Here is an 18,405-nt window from a genome sequence, read left to right on the forward strand (position 1 = left end):
GTGTGTGTGTGTGTGTGAGAACACGGGAGAGAGAGAGGGAGAGAGAATCCCAAGCCAGCTCCACGCTCAGTGCAGAGCCTGACATGGGGCTCAATCCCACGACCCTAGGATCATGACCTGAGCTGAAATCAAGAATTGGACGCTCAACCGAGCCACCCAGACACCCTGAGAGCATTTTCTTCTTTGATACTGTGATCTGCAATGTTCTTAGTAATAACAGCATAAACAGGTATCATTAAAGAAGGATGTGAGATTTGGGGAAACTTAACAGAATTCCCAGTTCAAGGGCATTTAGTTTCTGACACTTGATTCCATTTTTCCTTTCACTATCATCCTTGAAGGCATGCCTCCCCTCCAGGAGTGGGCATTTCCTACGACTGCCAACTTCCAACTCACCATTTTCAAGAATCTTCCTTTCAGGGCGCCTGAGTGGCTCAGTTGGTTGTGTCCCACTTTGGCTCAGGTCATGATCTCAAGGTTTGTGAGTTTGAGCCCCACACAAGGCTCACTGCTGTCAGCACAGAGCCTGCTTTGTATCCTCTGTCTCCGCCCCCCCCCCCCAAAAATAATTAAAAAAAAAAAAAAAAAAAAGAATCTTCCTTTCAACCAAAAGGCAATGCTCTGGTCTAACAGGCTGTGAGTCATGTTGTATTTTCCCACTCAAGGTGGACCTCTATCTTCATGGGATTAAGTTATCCATTTTCCAACACTGCCAGCACTGCAATGTTTCCTTCACTTTTCTCTCCCTAACTCTTCAGTCTAGGATGGACATCAGAATTGGATCTGCCTGTTTGAGGAATGTATTTCTCCACTTACATAGAAACTGAAGTTTATAGTAACCTCTAGCTCTGAATAAGGCTGTAGGCACAGACTGTTACATGCAGTTTTAATTGTTTTCCTTGTTGATTCATACTGCTTTTAAAGGGTATGTGGGAAGATACAAATTTAGGTATCCTATGGGAATCTTCAGAAGCTCTCCTAATTTCTTTCAATTCTTTCAAAATTATAGAGAGAAAATCCAGTGAAAATTGTGAGATCTAAAAAACTGACCCAAATATTTGGAAATTTCATATTTGATAAAGGTGGAATCTTTAATCAGTGAGAAATATATGGACCTTTAAAAAGGTGATGAAGGGGATGCCTGGATGGCTCAGTCAGTTAAGTGTCCAACTCTTGATTTTGGCTTAGGTCATGATCTCACAGTCATGAAATCAAGCCCTGTGTTGGACTCCACACTGGGTATGCAGCCTGCTTAAGATTCTCTCTCCCTCTCCTTCTGCCCCTCCCTTGCCTGCACACAGGCTCTCTCTCAAAAAGAAATAAATAAAAAAATAAAAATAAAATAAAAAGGTGATGATGAAGTAAAATGAAAAATGAAAAAATTGGACTACTCCTCAGAATATATCAGATTAAGTTCCAGATGGAGGCCCTTGTGAAATGTAAAAATTTAAATCACGTAAGAGGAAACAATGCCTGAATTTTTCTAAAATTCAGGAGTTAGAGAAACTTATCTAGCCATGAGCCAAATCTATAGATATTAAAGGAAAGATGGATATTTAACCACAAAAAAAAATTGATTTTAATTGGGAAAACACCATTAGTAAAAGAAAAGATAAGTGACAACCTAGGAAAAGACATTTGGAACTTATATTACAGAGAAAGGGCTAACATAAATAAGATATAAGATGGCTTTAAAAGCAGAAAGACAATAACACTCCTATAGAAAAATGGACAACAGAAATGACAGTTCAAAGAAAAACAAATGCAAATACACTAAAGTATATAAAGAGATGCTCAACTTTGCTCACTATAACAAAAATGTTAATTAAAATTACAATGAGACCAATATCAGTGGAAAATACCCAAAAGTTTGCCAGTATATTCTTCTGGAAGATCCCTGAGAAAACCAGTAGTAAAATGTTGATTGAGTAAATGTACAGTTTCAAAGGAAGGAATTTAGCAATAACTAGGAAATTATAGAAGCATTTTACCAGTGACCCCACTCCTAGTAATTCCTTTCAAAGATAAGCTAGCAACATTTCAAAAAGATAAATGCTGTTGAACTTGGTTTTTTATTTATATATCTTGTTGATTTTTCATTTCTTAATAATTTTTAGAATACTTCCACATTTTTTTGTATCCCTATAGACAATCATTATCTGCTAATCAATTTTTGGTTGCTTTTCAACAGTTACACTTTTTACTTTTCCCCCCAGGCTTGGTGAAGTGCCTACAATCTAAAGTAAATGTTGAATAGAAGTAGGTACATTACTCATTTTTCCTGATTTTTATTTATGGTTATACATTTTAAAACAATTCTGTTGAGATTTAATCCACACACCATACAATTCACATTATTAAGTGTACGAATCAATGGTTTTTAGTGTATTCACAGAATCCATTACCATAATCAATTTTAGAATACTTTCCTTATCCCTGCAATTGTTAGTCATCACTCCTCCAGACTATTTTCCAAAGCAGCTGCACCATTTTATATTCTCTTTATATTTAAATGTTATATTCTCACCAGTTGTATATGAGGGTTCTAATTTCTTCACATCCTTCTTAACACTTGTTATTATCTGTCTTTTCTATTCGAGCCATTCTAGTCAGTGTGAGTGATATTGCATTGTGGTTTTGATTTGTATTTTCCTGATGGCTAATGATGTTGAGGATCTTGTCACACACTTAATAGTAATTTGTTTATCTTCGAAGAAATGCCTACCCAGATACTTTGGCGATTTTTAATTGGGTTGTTTAACTTTTTATTTTTAGAATGTAATATATCTATCTGCTGGACATAAGTCCCTCATCAGAAAAATGATTTGTAAGACTTTGGCCCATATTGTGTGTGGGCTGTCTTTGACTTTCTTGATGATGTTCTTTGAAGCACAAAAGTTTTTAATTTTGATGAAGTCCCCTTATCTACTTTTTGTTTTGTTGCTTTTGGTATAGATAAATACAAATACCTATAATACATATACACTCATGTGCTTCCTTATAGTATATTTTAAAAGATGGAATAAACTGCAACACAGAAGAAAGTGACTACTTATAGGTAGAAAGTTCAACAATGGAGGAAGAGATCAAATTAAACCTTCTTTTGCATATTTGACTTTGGGACCAAGTACTTTATATAATTATAGGACAAAATTAAAATTTTTAATTTTTAAAAATTAAATTTTAAAAGACAAAATTAAATTTTAAAAGAGCAATCTCTAAAAATTAAAAAGTGAAACAAACAAATGTGATTCCAATTTGTGGCATAGCCTCTCAAGAGGCACTGTTCCAAATGACTCTAGAACACAGTAATTTGATTCCATATTCCTAATAGAATATACCCTAAAAAAACAAAAAGATTAAAATAAACAAAAAAACACCAAAAATAGAAAATTGGTTTCAGTAATCAAATCACTATTATTATTGAGTGCTCTTTATAAAGTGGGGAATAAAGAATCAGAATATTTTTTCCACACTTTATAAAGCAAGGAATAAAGAATTGTCCTTTTTCTGTTTCATGATCCCATCCAAGATACCACATTACATTAACTCATATCTCTAGGCTCCTTGGGATTGTGACAGTTTATTTTTTAATCTTTTCTCTTTTTTTAGTGTTTATTTATTTTTGAGAGAGAATGAGCCCACAAGCCAGGGGGGCGGGGTGGGGCGGGGGCGGGGAGACAAAGAATCCCAAGCAGGCTCCATGCTCAGCGGGAGCTGGATGTGGAGCTCCATCTCACAATGGTGAGATCATGACCTAAGCCGAAATCGACAGTCAGACACTCAAATGACTGAGTGGATGTCACTGAGCCACCCAGGCGCCCCTATTTTTTAATCTTTTAAAAGATACGTATATATTAGCTTTGTAAAGCCATAGAAACAATGATCAACCCAGTAGCAATGAATATCCTAGCACCTAGAATATCGTCTTAAAATACCATTTCCCATTAATATGAAGGAGGCCTGAGTTAGGAAACGTACAAGAGCCTAGAAGAGGGTAATAATGGTGTGTTGGCCAAATCAGCCCACTGCTTGATTTCTGGTTTTGTTTGCAATTTACTTCAATTAAATATAATTCAATACAACTCAATCACTTTGGATCCCTGCCATAAGACAAGTCCTATTTGGGGCATTATTCAGCCAGTAACCTCACAAAGGGTAGAAATGCATAACAATAAAATAACACATATTAATATGAGTCTTCTACTTTTCCTTTTCTCTCAAATTTAACTCCAATAAATTCCATGTATCCATTTTTTCCCCCTAAACACACTATCAAGTTTATAAGAGGCCTTTTCATAAAAGGTGAGGTTCTGATTTGAAACACTACCAGAAATCTGGCAATTGCTTCTTAGAAACAGAGTAATAGCATTTCTCTTTCATGGGTGTTACAGGGAATTTGATTTCCATTAAGTGTGTGTTCAGAATGTGTGTATGTGGGAGGTGTTTGCTTAAAAACTGCAGCTAGTACCTATTCTTTGTAACAATGAAATCATCTCTATCAGCATTCACTAAACTAGATACAAAATTTCACCTTTTAAATTCTTTTTTTTTAATTTTTTTAAGTTTGTTTATTTTGAGAGAGAAAGAGAGAAAGCATCAGCAGGGGAGGGGCAGAGGGAGAGGGAAAGAATCCCAAGCAGGCTCTGCACTGACAGTGTACTTACAATACAGAGCCTGATGCAGGGCTTGAACTCATGAACCATGAGATCATGACCTGAGCTGAAATCAAGAGTCAGACAGTTGGGGCGCCTGGGTGGCTCAATCGGCTAAGCATCCGACTCTCAGTTTCTGCTCAGGTCATGATCTCGCAGTTTCAGGAGTGTGAGCCCTACATTTGGGCTGTGCGCTGATGGCGCGGAGCCTGCTTGGGATTCTCTCTCTCCCTCCCTCCACCCCCCTCTCTGCCCCTCCCCTACTCATGCTGTCTCTGTCTCTCTCAAAATAAATAAACTTAAAAAAAAAAAAAAGACACGTAACTGAGTGAGTCACCTGGGTGCCCCTCACCTTTTAAATTCTGCTCCTATTTGATATACCCATTGTCTGTTTTTGGAAATAAAGTTTCATTGGAACTCAGCCACATCCATTTGTTTATGTATTATATATGGCTGCTTTCACTCTACAACAAAGTTGAGTGGTTGCAACTGAGAAAGTATGACCCATAAACCTAAGAAACTAACTATATGGCCCTTAGCAGAAAGTTTGTCAACTCCTGACAGAGAAGATCTACCAAAAAGCAAGAAAGCTATCAAAGGCTACTAAGATCAAGTCAAAAAGACCCATGAGCCAAACTGAATAGGCTCCAAATGGTCAAATATGACACAATACGAATTTAAGCATACATAAATAAAACTACAATAGATTGAAACATTTAAGTGTATCAAAATCCATACCTTTATAATAATAGTAAAAAAGAAAATCAGTGGTCCCCAGAAGAGAATGCTAGCAAAACATCATTTCATTATCGTTCATTATTTCCTCATTTTGAAAACTGGTAAGTTATGAGAAAAAAAAATCTGTCCTGCCTCCCTTGAGCAATCTGTACCTCAAGATAACCAAGAAGTTGATGTGGAAAATTTTCACTTTCTATAATTATTCCAGTTAAATAAAGAAGATACAATTAATGAATTAGACTATAACTATTTAGCAATCTCTAACGAAATAATAATAGAAAATATCACAAAAAAGGCAGATATTATGTGCCTCTTCGTGGAAATATACATTAGCATCAGTGAAATCATTTTGCCAAAGAGGTGGGGAAGAGGGTGGAAGGAAGCCTCTAGATACAACTTCTTGATCGAGCCTCTAGATACAACTTCTAAGAAATACATAAAAACACGTTAATGATGACAAATTGTGGGAAATTTTACTGGACAATCACCCAGTTTCTTCAAAAAATTCATTGCAAGGAAAGAGACAAAGAAAGAATGAGAAACTAAAGATTTTCAAAAAGACTTTATTAAAAGACTTATGAATCATCACAACGCACGGATCCTATTTGGGCCCAGATTCAAAGAAATCTTAAAAACAAAGTTATCTGCCCTGTGGGGAAATCTAAACTCTAACTGGATATCTGATATTAAGGAAATATTATTATTTTTTCAGTGAGGATAATGGTATTTGATTATATTTTTAAAAGGCTACCATTTATGGGGCACCTGGATGGCTCAATCAGTTAAGCATCTGACTTTGGCTCAGGTCATGATCTCATGGTTCATGGGTTTGAACCCCACATCAAACTCTGTGCTGACAGTTCAGAGCATGGAGTCTGCTTCTGATTCTGTGTCTCCCTCTCTCTCTGCCCTCTACCACTCACGCTCTGTCTCTCTCAAAAATAAATAAACATTAAAACAATTTTCTTAATAAATAAAAGACTATCATTTATACACACATTTATGAATAGAATGATACTTCTGGTATGTACTTCAAAATACTTCAAAATAATCCTAGGTGGGTAGATTAAAGACAATTGGTCATGAGTCAATCACTACTGAAGCCTAGCAAAGTGGTACATAGAGGTTCATTGCTATTTTTTTTTTTTTAACGTTTATTTTTGAGACAGAGAGAGACAGAGCATGGACAAGGGAGGGGCAGAGAGAGAGAGGGAGACACAGAATCTGAAGCAGGCTCTAGGCTCCAAGCCATCAGCCCAGAGCGCGATGCGGGGCTCGAACTCACGGACCACGAGATCGTGACCTGAATTGAAGTCGGACGCTTAACCGACTGAGCCACCCAGGTGCCCCGGTTCATTGCTATTTAATCTATTTTTGTACATGTTTGAATGTACAATGAAGAGTTAAAGAAAATGCTGGTCAGGACTTAGCAAATTGATTTTACCACACACAAAAATCAGGTTAACAACCCCATAGTTTGAAAAACCCTGCAATAGCATATTAATAATTTCCTTAAACTTTCCAACAACCAGCAAAATACCTTGACTGAAACACAAAATCAGAAAATACTGGTTAGAAAAGTGACAATATAGCCTTTATGAGGGAAAAGATAGCAAAAACTATTAAAATTTAAAGTCCACATAAAAGTTATCCAAGAAATTAGCATTCATTCTACCAATAAACTCATTGATAAGCTAAATGTTATATATTCAAGGAAAGTTATCCCACCATTGTTTATAACAGTGAAAGATTGATAGCCATCTGAAAGTACAGAGAATTCCTTTGGCAGTCAGTACTCAAACCAGTCACACTGGCTGCCTCTGAAATAGGAAAAGTATGAGACTAGAGGCAAGGCTGGAAGGAAGAATTCACTGTATACTCTTCTGAACCTTTTAAATACTTAAACAATAAAAAATAAAATTGAGGGGCACCTGGCTGGGTCAGTGGTGGAGCACACGATTCTTAATTTCAGGGTCGTGAATTCAGGCACTACACTGGGCGTGGAGCTTACTTTAAAAACACACATACATAAAAAAAAACAAGAGGGGCGCCTGGGTGGCACAGTCGGTTAAGTGTCCGACTTCAGCCAGGTCACGATCTCGCGGTCCGTGAGTTCGAGCCCCGCGTCAGGCTCTGGGCTGATGGCTCAGAGCCTGGAGCCTGTTTCCGATTCTGTGTCTCCCTCTCTCTCTGCCCCTCCCATTCATGCTCTGTCTCTCTCTGTCCCAAAAATAAATAAACGTTGAAAAAATAAATAAATAAATAAAATTTAAAAAATAAAAAAAAAAACAAGAAAATTGAAAACTAAATACTCAAAATCAAGGCTTTTGAATTTTACTCAGAGATGTGTTCTAGTCCTTAAAAAATCTTAGAAAAAGACTAAGTATAAAAATGGAATTGAAATATTTATCAGGTGAATAAATGTACCTTAGGTCAAAAGGAGCAAAATGGAGTGGAATAACTTCTTTGGGTCCATTCCTTCTGGCCCCATTATTCTATGGAATAGCCAGGCCTAAAGACCAGAACACTAAAAGGATCCCTTTTATGGAGTTTCAAAAGAAAAAAAGCAAAAATTCCCACACCATGAAAAAACAGAAAACACTTCAGAGACGAAAGAATGATTTACCTTGGATAAAACTCTCAGTTGTCCAATAGTGGCTCTTCCTTTAGTCTCTGGTGACCCGTGTAAGTTAACTTACAAAGTTAAGACAAAGCCATTAATTGGTAAGGAATAAAGAATCTTGAGACACCAAGTCTTTCTTTCTTTCTTCGTTTTTTCCAATTTTTATTTAATTTCCAGTTAGCTAACAGTGCAATACTGGTTTCAGGAGTAGAATTCAGTGATTTATCACTTGCATATAACACCCAGTGCTCATCATAATAAGAGCCCTCCTAAATACCCATCACCCATCTAGCCCTTCCCCCCACCCCCCCACTTCCCTCCATCAATCCTCAGTTTGTTCTCTATCTTTAAGAGTCTCTTATGGTTGGGGCGCTTGGGTGGCTCAGTCAGTTGAGCGGCCAACTTTGGCTCAGGTCATGGTCTCACATCTCCTGGGTTCGGGTCCCATGTGTTCGGGTCCCATGTCAGGCTCTGTGTTGACAGCTCGGAGCCTGGAGCCTGCTTCGAATTCTGTGTCTCCCTCTCTCTGTCCCTCCCCCACTCACACTGTGTCTCTCCCTCTCTGTGTCTCCTCAAAATAATTAACATCAAAAAAAATTTGTTTAAGTATCTTATGGTTTGTTTCCCTCTCTGTCTCCCTCCTCCCATATGTTCATCTGTTTTGTTCCTTAAATTCCACATATGAGTAAAATCATATGTTATTTGTCTTTCTCTGACTGACTTATTTTGCTTAGCATGATACATTCTAGCTCCATCCACGTCGTTGCAAATGGCAAGAGTTCATTCTTTTTTATGGCTGAGTAATATTCCCTTATATATATACCACATCTTCTTTATCCATTCATCTGTTGGTGGACATTTGAGGACACCAAACCTTTATTTGAGCCCAGACTGACTTGTTAGAAACAAGCAACTACTTCCACCCCCTCCACTTACTCAGAAGTAAACATTCAAAGGAAGGTTAGAAAGAGACTGAGAACCAGAGAGTCAGAGAGTACCACAGAGTGGAGGTCGAGAATTCCCACAGGTCTCCCCAGGTGATTTCCTGAGGGAAGTGATTGGAATCTTACAACCCTGGCTTTTTTCTCAGCCTTCCCCCCGCCCCAACCTGGGGCTATTTCTGGTTCTTAAAGTCTCAATCTGAGATCAGGTTTGTGACTTAAAAGATAAATTTATCTGGAATCTTTAATCTGGGACTCATCTTTCTAAGTTCCCAAATCAGGCAAGGACATTTCCAGGGAACTTGGGCCCCCATGGCTACAAGGAGAGGGAGCAGCTGTTAATGGCTGACTCTAGCTGGTATTAAGAGTTAACTTCCTTCAAGTTAACACACTCCTTGCTTGCTGACTCAAGGCCCCCGATCTGTGACAGAACTAATTTGCTTCCTTTGAGATATTCAGACCACTGACCTTCAGGAATAAAGGACCAGAATGTTCCCAGGCCACAGAGGCAAGTCTGTTTGAAGCTCTCTTAGCTTTCTGATTAGCCCAGCAATCTTTTAGCAAAATGTTTTTCTCGTTTAAGGTCACACAAATGACTTTACTGACCTCCCTCTGTGCATCTGTAGACCTTGCCCTCCTTTTCAGAAAGAACAGAGTACTCTTGCACAACCCCCAGGTACCAAGGAACAAGACTTTCTTGCACAACCCGCCCAAACTCAGTACCAAAGAACCAACCTCCAAGCACTGAGATAACTCTATAGCTTGCACAACCTCCAAGCACTGAGATAACTCTATAGCTGGCATCAACAAGTCTACACATAATCCAGAAATGTCACAGACCACTGCACTCCCTTAACTGATTAAACCCCTTTAAAATTCTCTGGGCCGGGGGGGGCCTGGGTGGCTCAGTTGGTTAAGTGTCCGACTTCAGCTCAGGTCATGATCTCGCAGTTTGTGGGTTCGAGCCCCCTGTGGGATTCTGTGCGGACAGCTCAGAGCCTGGAGCCTGCTTCGGATTCTGTGTCTCCCCCTCTCTCTGCCCCTCTCCCATTCACACTCTCTCTCGCAAAAATAAACATTAAATTAAAAAAAAAAAACTCTGGGCCAAAGATAAACAAGAAAACAAAAACAAAAAGACAAAAAACTAAATAAAAATGTCCGGGCCAGGGAAAAACCAGAGAGCGGGCCTTTGGACAAGAGTTGGCCTACCCAGCTAGCTGACCCGCCTCCGGAATAAAGCTCATATTCCTTTTCAATCAAAACTCATCTCTTGTATTGGCCTTTCCAGCTGGTAGCCCAGCTTGGATTTCCGCAATGCAGCAAGCCACAGAGACCCCACAACCACAAGCTTCCAGAAACTGTCGAACCTCCAAATAGCCTCAGTGTGAGCATATCTCTATCAATGCCTGCCCGCAATCGGCTCCCGGCTAGGCACAGCTGAGAGGGAATAGACACAGAAAAAAGCAACGACATAATTAAAGGAGGAGTCAATCTCACAGCTTCTCACAAGTACGCTCACAGCTGGAGACACAATCAACACTCCTTCAAGTGGTCACACATAACCATGCAGTCTCACAGGCACATTACGTCACACATTCACACACATACACTGACGTATTAAGGCCTAGGGCTCCACACACGCCGGTCTCCGACGCCGGGCTCTGACACGCCTCACCTTCAGCTTCCCCAGCGTCAGGCTCACGTCCCCCAGTCCCGGAAGAAACCAATGGCCTCGGTCGCCGCGCTGTTCCACTCGCTCCAGCACTACGGAGCTGACCACCTTAGAAGGAAGTGACGTTACACCCGGAGGCCTCTGGAAAGTGTAGTCCAGAACACGACAGACCCCAAAGAGCGGACAACCCGAGTAATCCTCCCCGGGCTCCTAACGACAACCTGCTGCTCCTCCGCTCACTACCGACGAACCACGCAACCTGACAGTCCCAGTTTCCCACCGGGGTCACTCGCAATCGCAATCCCGGTTGCTTCCGGCTAAACGCCGGAAGTTTATTTCCGCCCCGAGGACTTCTGGGACTTGTAGTGTGGCCTAAAATCCCCCCCCCCCCCCCCCCCCACCCCCCCGGAGAGCTGATCTGGACAGTCTTGAACCCTCAGCCGCAGCTTGAACCTTGCTGCGGGAGGTGACCCCGCAGAGTTTGGAAGACCCGCGGTTGGAGGACACGATAGAGCGGAGTCTGTAGAGGCTAAACATGAGGAATACTTGGGCCCTAATGGCAGTCAGGCTTGTGGGGAAGGAGAGGGAGAGTGATCCTTTAGTGCTGGTGTGAGTGCGTTGGCTTCAGTTTATGACCTCGGGTGTGATTATGCTGCTGTGCCCGAGACTGTATTTTACGGTTAAAAAAAAAATGTTGAATGTTTAAAGTACAGTTTTTGAATGTAGCATAAAAAACTGCCCAAATCAGCTGGGTAAATTTTCAGAGGTTTCTCAGACCGTATAACTAGCACCCCAGAAGTCCCCTACCTGCCTCCTGTAAAGTCTCCATCATCTAACTTACAATGTAGATTAGTTGTGCCTGATTTTGAAGCTTACACAAATGTTATCATATTGTATGTACACTCTTTTCCCCCTTTGGTCTGACTTCTTTCCGCCAATTATTGTTTGTAAGTTTAATCAATAAAGTTAGTTCATTCTCATTGTTGATGGTATTTGGCTTGTTTTCAGCTTGGGGCTACTAAGAATAGTGCTCCATAAACATTCTTGTTTGTAGTCTTTTGCTGTGTATATGTGTCATCTTGGTTACATATATTTTTAGGAGGAGAGTTGCTAGGTCATAGGTTACATATATGTTTAGCTTTAGTAAAACTAAACACATTGCCAAATGGTGTTCCCAGGTGGTTTCCCAATTGGAATTCCACCAGCTCTGTCTTGTAGTTCTAATTGTTCTGCCTTTTAACATACTTAATATTGTATGCCTTTTCCTTTTTAAACTTTCTGGTGGATGTATGGTTGTTTTCCTTTGAATTCCCCTGATGTGTACATTTGTATACCTTCCATAACAGGCAAAGATACCCAATCAACTTTAGCATTTATTGTGGACAAACAAGAGGAGCAGCAAGAAGATTTATGTCCCCTTGCAGAGGTGTGTGTTGTATGTATTGGTGTTGATCCAATGCTTTCAATATTGCCTCTTTCCAAACCTTATAAGGACAAATAGGACTGGAGTAAAGGCAAAGGTCCGTTCTTCCTGAAGAGCGACCCAAGGCCACATGCACTAGTCAAAGTATGTTAGGAACTTGACAGTGACCAAGGTTGCCAAATATTTGAAGCCCTTTTGGACGTTGGAACATAAGTTACTGTGATTCCAGGAGTTTTTTTTAAGCCCCTTTGGCTTTTATCAAGGTATTAGTTAGCCTGAGTTCTCATTTAATGGATTCAGAGAAAAATTTACTTCCAAGCTCATTTTTGTTGGCAGATTTCAGTTCCTTGTGTTGTAGGACTGAAGTCCCTATTTCATTACTGGCTGTCAGCTGGGGACCACTCTCTGATATTTTCCAAATGTCCCCCACAGGCAATTCACAATGAATGTTCGCTTTCTTTCAGGTCAGCTAGAACACATCTCTGAATTCTTTTCTGCTTAGTAGACAGAGAAAACACTGCTTTTAAAGGGCTCATATTAGATTTGGTTCAGCCAACCCAAATAAACTGTAAACAGTAGCTGTAATTGGGCACATAAGGGGTGCAATGCACATAAGGTACTTGCAATGTTCTATTTCTTAAACTACATAGTAGCAAGATGGGTCTTCACCATGTTATTACTCAGACTGTGCAACTTGGTTTCAAAATTTTTATATGTATGAAAATGTTATGGGGTTGAATTGTGTCCACTACAAATTCATACGCTGATCTCCTTACCACCTACCCCCCTGTACTTCAGAATGTGACCTTTGTGAAAACAAAGTCATTGTAAATAGAATTAATTAAATTAAGACGAGATCATACTGGAGTAGGATGAGCCCCTAATGTAATATGACTAGTGTCCTTGCAAAGGGAATCTGGTAACACACACACACACACACACACACACACACACACACACACACACAGAGAGAGAGAGAGAGAGAGACAGAGAGAGAGAGAACATGTGAAGCTGAAGGCAAAGATCAAGGTGATGCAGGAAAAGACAAAGAATGCCAAAGATTGCCAGCAAGCCAATGGAAGCTAGGAGAGAAGCACAGAAAAGCTTCTCTTTCACAACTCTGGCAAACAAATACAACATATTTCCCTAAAATCTTTAAAAAGGTTTTTTAAAAGGAAAAAGATCTTGGGGCGCCTGGGTGGCGCAGTCGGTTAAGCGTCCGACTTCAGCCAGGTCACGATCTCGCGGTCCGTGAGTTCGAGCCCTGCGTCCAGCTCTGGGCTGATGGCTCAGAGCCTGGAGCCTGTTTCCGATTCTGTGTCCCCCTCTCTCTCTGCCCCTCCCCCGTTCATGCTCTGTCTCTCTCTGTCCCAAAAATAAATAAACATTGAAAAAAAATTTTAAAGGAAAAAGATCTTTAAATACATTTTTGTACCAAAAAGTAAGTGAGCACTTAAAAAATTATGTTAGCATGTCAGAAAGACTCAGAGCTAGCTTGAAGAGGCTCTGACTTGCCAAACCTGGGATGGTTTAAGCACTAAAATAATTAATGAATTATAAACCATTGCAAAGAGTACAACTCCAGGAGTCCACATCAGTGAGGAATAGAAACCAAAATAAATCTGATAGCTAGACAAATAGTGAAGATATTTCCATACAATAGAAAACAAACTGAGAAATACAGAGGGAGTGCTGGAACTGAAAAATGACTGGGGCGCCTGGGTGGCTCAGTCGGTTGAGCATCTGACTTTGGCTCAGGTCATGATCTCACGGTCTGTGAGTTCGAGCCCCACGTCGGGCTCTGTGCTGACAGCTCAAAGCCTGGAGCCTGTTTCAGATTCTGTGTCTCCCTCTCTCTCTGAACCTCCCCCATTCATGCTCTCTCTCTCTCTGTCTCAAAAATCAATAAAGGTTAAAAATAAATGACTATAGTGCAACCCTCATAGTTAAGACTGGTATGAGCAAGAACCATCAATGATGTTAAATCTAGTGGTGGGGGGCATTTGATGAGGAATACAATTTTCATGGTGCCTTCCCATAGATGACTTCTTAGTTGCAGGAAAAAATAAAAACTATACAATAGAGAAGGTGGAGAGTATCAAAGCCAGGTAATCAAAATTAACATTATCAATGAGGGTCAGAAGCAAATCATATACTTTTAGATATGATGCCCTAAGAGGGACAAAATATCACATCTTTCATACCCTGGCAGGAGAAACATAACTTGAACTTAATCATGAGATAATACAGAAAACCTAAATGAAGACCATTCTATTAAAATAAAGAAAGCGAGGCTCCTGGGTGGCTCAGTTGGTTAAGCATCCAACTCTTGATTTTGGCTCAGGTTATGATTTCACAGTTGATGAGATCAAGCCCTGGGTTGAGTTCTGTGCTGCTCTTTATCCCAAATACTCTCTACAGAGGTGACTGCAATCACTCCCAATGCACGTGCTATCACATCTCTGTAGGGACTGCAATGGACTGAATGTTTATATTCCCCCCAAATTCATATATTAAAATTCTAACCCCTCAGGTGACAGTATTAGGAGGGAGGGCTTTGGAAGGTGATTAGGTAGGTAATGCAGGCAGAACTCTTATTAATGGGATTAGTGTACTTATAAAGGAGACCCCAGAGAGATCCCCCTTCTGCTCAGGTTACAGTGAGATGATCAACTATGAGGAAGTAGACTCTCATCAGACACTAGATCTGTAGGCGCCTTGATCCTGAACTTCCCAGTCTCTGGAACTGTGAGAAATAAATTTGAGTTCATAAGCCACCAAGTCTCTGGTACTTTGTTATAGCAGCCCAAATGAAGTAAGACAGGGGCTTTCCACTTTCCCATCATTAGCCCTTTCTTCTGACTTCCCTATTTAACCCCTCTTGTAGTAGATTCTACTTTAAAAAATATTATTTATGGACTTATTCATAGGTTCCTTAGTCCATAAACTTCTTAATAGCTTATAAGTCTTATAATCTTTCCATCACTTAATAATGCATCTTATGCAAATTATAAAATCAGTAACTGTTGATCAGAAGAATAAATGAATAAATACACACACAATAATGAAGTAAAAAGAAACTGTTTCAGTGAAGAGAAGTCTCAAAAATTTTAAGAGATACTGATACACAAATCTAAATACAAAAGAAAATGGGGAATTGTATTAGAATTGTATACAAAATAAATGTAGAAATTGGTCACTGAAAAGGTACAAGGATTATATTTCCCACTTTGAAATGGGAAGGAAGCATGAAAGAGAATGATGGAAAGTGAGAGTTGGAGGTAAAGGTAAGGGACATTTGGACAGCTTAGTGCACAGGTCTTACTTTTCTTTAAAGGTTTTGACTGTTGACGAAAACTTCCCAGAAAATATCTCGCAGAGGTCTTTCCTCTGTAAACAGCTGGGTTACATCCTTCAATGCCCTCTCCTTGCCTGACTATCCCACACTTACCTGGAGCAGGTCCCTTGTCAGCTTTCTGCCAATCATCCAGGGTTCTTTCCCTTGCCCCAGTATGGATACCATATCTGGCTTAGAAATGGAGAGAGAAGCGGTATATAGTTTTGCTATGGGAAGCCCAGAATTCAAAACTAAAGAGGAAAGGTCATTATTTAGAGAAGATGGGGCTTCAGTCTCAGCTTCAGTAGAGCTGCACATTTTCAACTCTATAAAACTCAAGCTATCTCTTTGGGAACAGGGAAATGGAATATATAAGATATCTGAAAGGAGCTGAGAAATTCACAGTGAGAGGATCAAATATTCCAGAGGAAGACTGAATTTTTAGAGATAGGTTTGCTTACCAACTGAGATAAGGTTGTCATAGTTTTCCAAAATCACATTTCTGTACACATCCTTCTGATCAAAATCAAGGCATTCCCACTCTTCCTGAGTCAAGTCTATAGATACATCCTTAAACACCAATCCCCGAAAAAACAAATCAGTGTATTAAAGTTATAATAAAAGTAGATGCTTTAATTCATTTATTTTTAATGAACTTTTTAAATAAGTTTATTTATTTTGAGAGGGGGGAGAGGCAAACAGAGGAGAGAGAGAATCCCAAGCAGGCTCCCCACTGTCATTGCAGAGCCCAATGTAAGGCTCACACCCACGAACCGCAAGATCATGACCTAAGCCAAAGTCAAGAGTCAGATACTTAACCATCTGGTGCCCCTAAAAACAAATGCTTTGAAATGAGAGAAAAGAAAAAGGCGAAAATATGGGTGATAAAGTCAGTGTTTACAGGAAAGGATAGATAGAATTAACAGGCTGGGTCTAGATACCTGGATGTCAGTATGATTTAATTTATGTACTTAAACATTCCAGTTCCTGAAGATAGATCAAATCACCCATTTACAGTAAGATATTTACAGGATCTAACCAGGTTTGGGATGTACAAAGGCCAGCTAAGTAAAGTCTCACTATTACATGAAATAGTATAAGCATCATCTAGTCTAATAATGCCTGGTATATAATTGTCAGTAAATGGTAATTCCCTCCACCTACTGTTTACCCATTTAGCCCTAAGGAAGAAAAAGTAATCACCTTTACAAAATATCTTAGAATAAAATTTGAGAATAAAAGAGATAAAGAGAAGATTCTTTTAAAAAATGAGGACAGAAAAAAATGGTCATATATGAAATATCAGGAATCAGAAATGCAATGGGCTTCTAAATATCACTATTAGAATCAAGAAAATGGTATAAAGCCATGTTTATAGGAGAGTTTTTCAACCTTAGCAATGTTGACAGTTGGGGCTGGATAATTCTTTGTCATGTGGGGTGCTGTCCTATGCATTATTTTTTGGATGTTTAGCATCAACTCTGACCTCCACAGATGCTGGTAGCACTGGCTGGTCCCAGCTCTGATGACCAAAAATACCTCTAGACATTGGCAAATATCCCTGGAGGGAGTGAGGATAGCAGCAAAATTGTTCCTGGTTGAGAATCAGTTAAGAGTCTAAAGAAGAAAAGGCTTGAAATATTCACCTCCTGCATCCACGCATCTCTGCTTGGAAGTAACTGGTTGTGCTCTATAAACATAAACCAGGGCGCCTGGGTGACTTAGTTGGTTGAGTGTCTGACTCTTGATTTCTGCTCAGATCATGTTCCCAGGGTCTTTGGAACCAGCCCCTGTGATGGACTCTGCACTGGCGGTGGAGCCTGCTTGGGATTCTCTCTCCCCCACTATGCCATTCTCACCCCGGTTGCACTCCCTCTTTCTCTAAAAGTTTTAGGGGCACCTGGGTGGCTTAGTGGGTTAAATGACCGACTTCAGCTCAGGTCATGATGTCTCAGTGAGTGAGTTTGAGCCCAGAGTCTCGTAGGGCTCTGTGCTGACACCTCAGAGCCTGGAGCCTGCTTCAGATTCTGTGTCTCCCTCTCTCTCTCTGCCCCTGCCCCACTCGTGCTCTGTCTCTTTCTCTCAAAAATAAATAAACATTAAAAAAAAATAAAATAAGATAAAATAAAAAAGCCTTGAAAAAAGAAAAGTAAAAGTCCTGAGCACTGGTTGCCAATCAGAGGAGGCACCTAGGCAACACAGCTGAGTAGAGGGAATGGAAGGAAATGGCTAGAAGGACCTGAAAGAGATGCTCCTACCCAGAAAAGGTCAGGATAAAGAAGCCCAATGCTCACTGTGTTTCAGGAAGCAGAAAATTAGCATTACCTCCCCTGGCTTTCAGTCTTGCAGCAAATGCCCAGTCCTCTTCAAGGCTCCCCTTCTGGAAAAGGGCAGAGTACTGACACTGCAGGGCTGGCAGGGCAACGCTGGCCTCAGTTCCCAGAACAACCCGCAAAGGGTAGTCCTATACCCTGCTTCCCCATTGTCCGCTCTCTTCACTTCATACAAATACACTCACAGGGATGGGAGAGAGAACCGACAAATTCCGCTCCAGCAGGCTCCAGCTGCAGCAGAATGACCTCTGGGCGGCTGGCAGTGTCTGGAGACACGGACGCAAATGCCCCCTACCCCGTGCCACCTTACTCCTGAGCATTCTTCTGTCTCCCCTACACCTGGGGACAGGACTCCTGGAGACAAGACCTGCAGGAGAAAAACCCACTTCAGTTAAGACCCTGAGCTGGAGACGCGCCCCAATTCAGGCCCCATATCAAAGACCCCGTGGCGCTTCTGTCCCTGAAAAGGCCATGGCTTCCAGAAGCACAGCTGATCAGAATCAGTCCCGGTAGTCCTCACACGTGAATCAATCTCCAGATGTTAACATCCCAACTTGCTAACACCGCGGCGACAAATGCACAAACTTACCTGATATAAGGCCTCCAATCGCAAGGCTATGCTTATGTCCATTAGAGCCTGTGAGCCTTTCAGCCCCAAGAAGTCCAGCGCCAGAGTGTGAAGA

The 18,405-nt window shown here is 40.5% G+C and overlaps 1 protein-coding gene across 2 annotated transcripts in view; it reads right to left on the bottom strand.

The window, feature by feature from the left end:
* The window catches only part of LOC121011362 (zinc finger protein 420), a 129,445-nt gene extending 118,508 nt beyond the window's left edge, over positions 1–10,937 (bottom strand). The window contains exon 1 of one of the 2 annotated variants that reach the window (XM_040445674.1): positions 10,633–10,937. The gene's annotated coding sequence lies outside the window, so the exon portion shown is untranslated. The remainder of the gene's footprint in view (positions 1–10,632) is intronic. The other variant, XM_040445673.1, reaches the window with a different exon arrangement.
* Between the last annotated feature and the right edge of the window lie 7,468 nt (positions 10,938–18,405).

This window comes from Herpailurus yagouaroundi, unplaced genomic scaffold, assembly GCF_014898765.1.
Source record: "Herpailurus yagouaroundi ecotype Mexico unplaced genomic scaffold, PumYag 194, whole genome shotgun sequence".
Classification (NCBI taxonomy): Eukaryota; Metazoa; Chordata; class Mammalia; order Carnivora; family Felidae; genus Herpailurus; species Herpailurus yagouaroundi.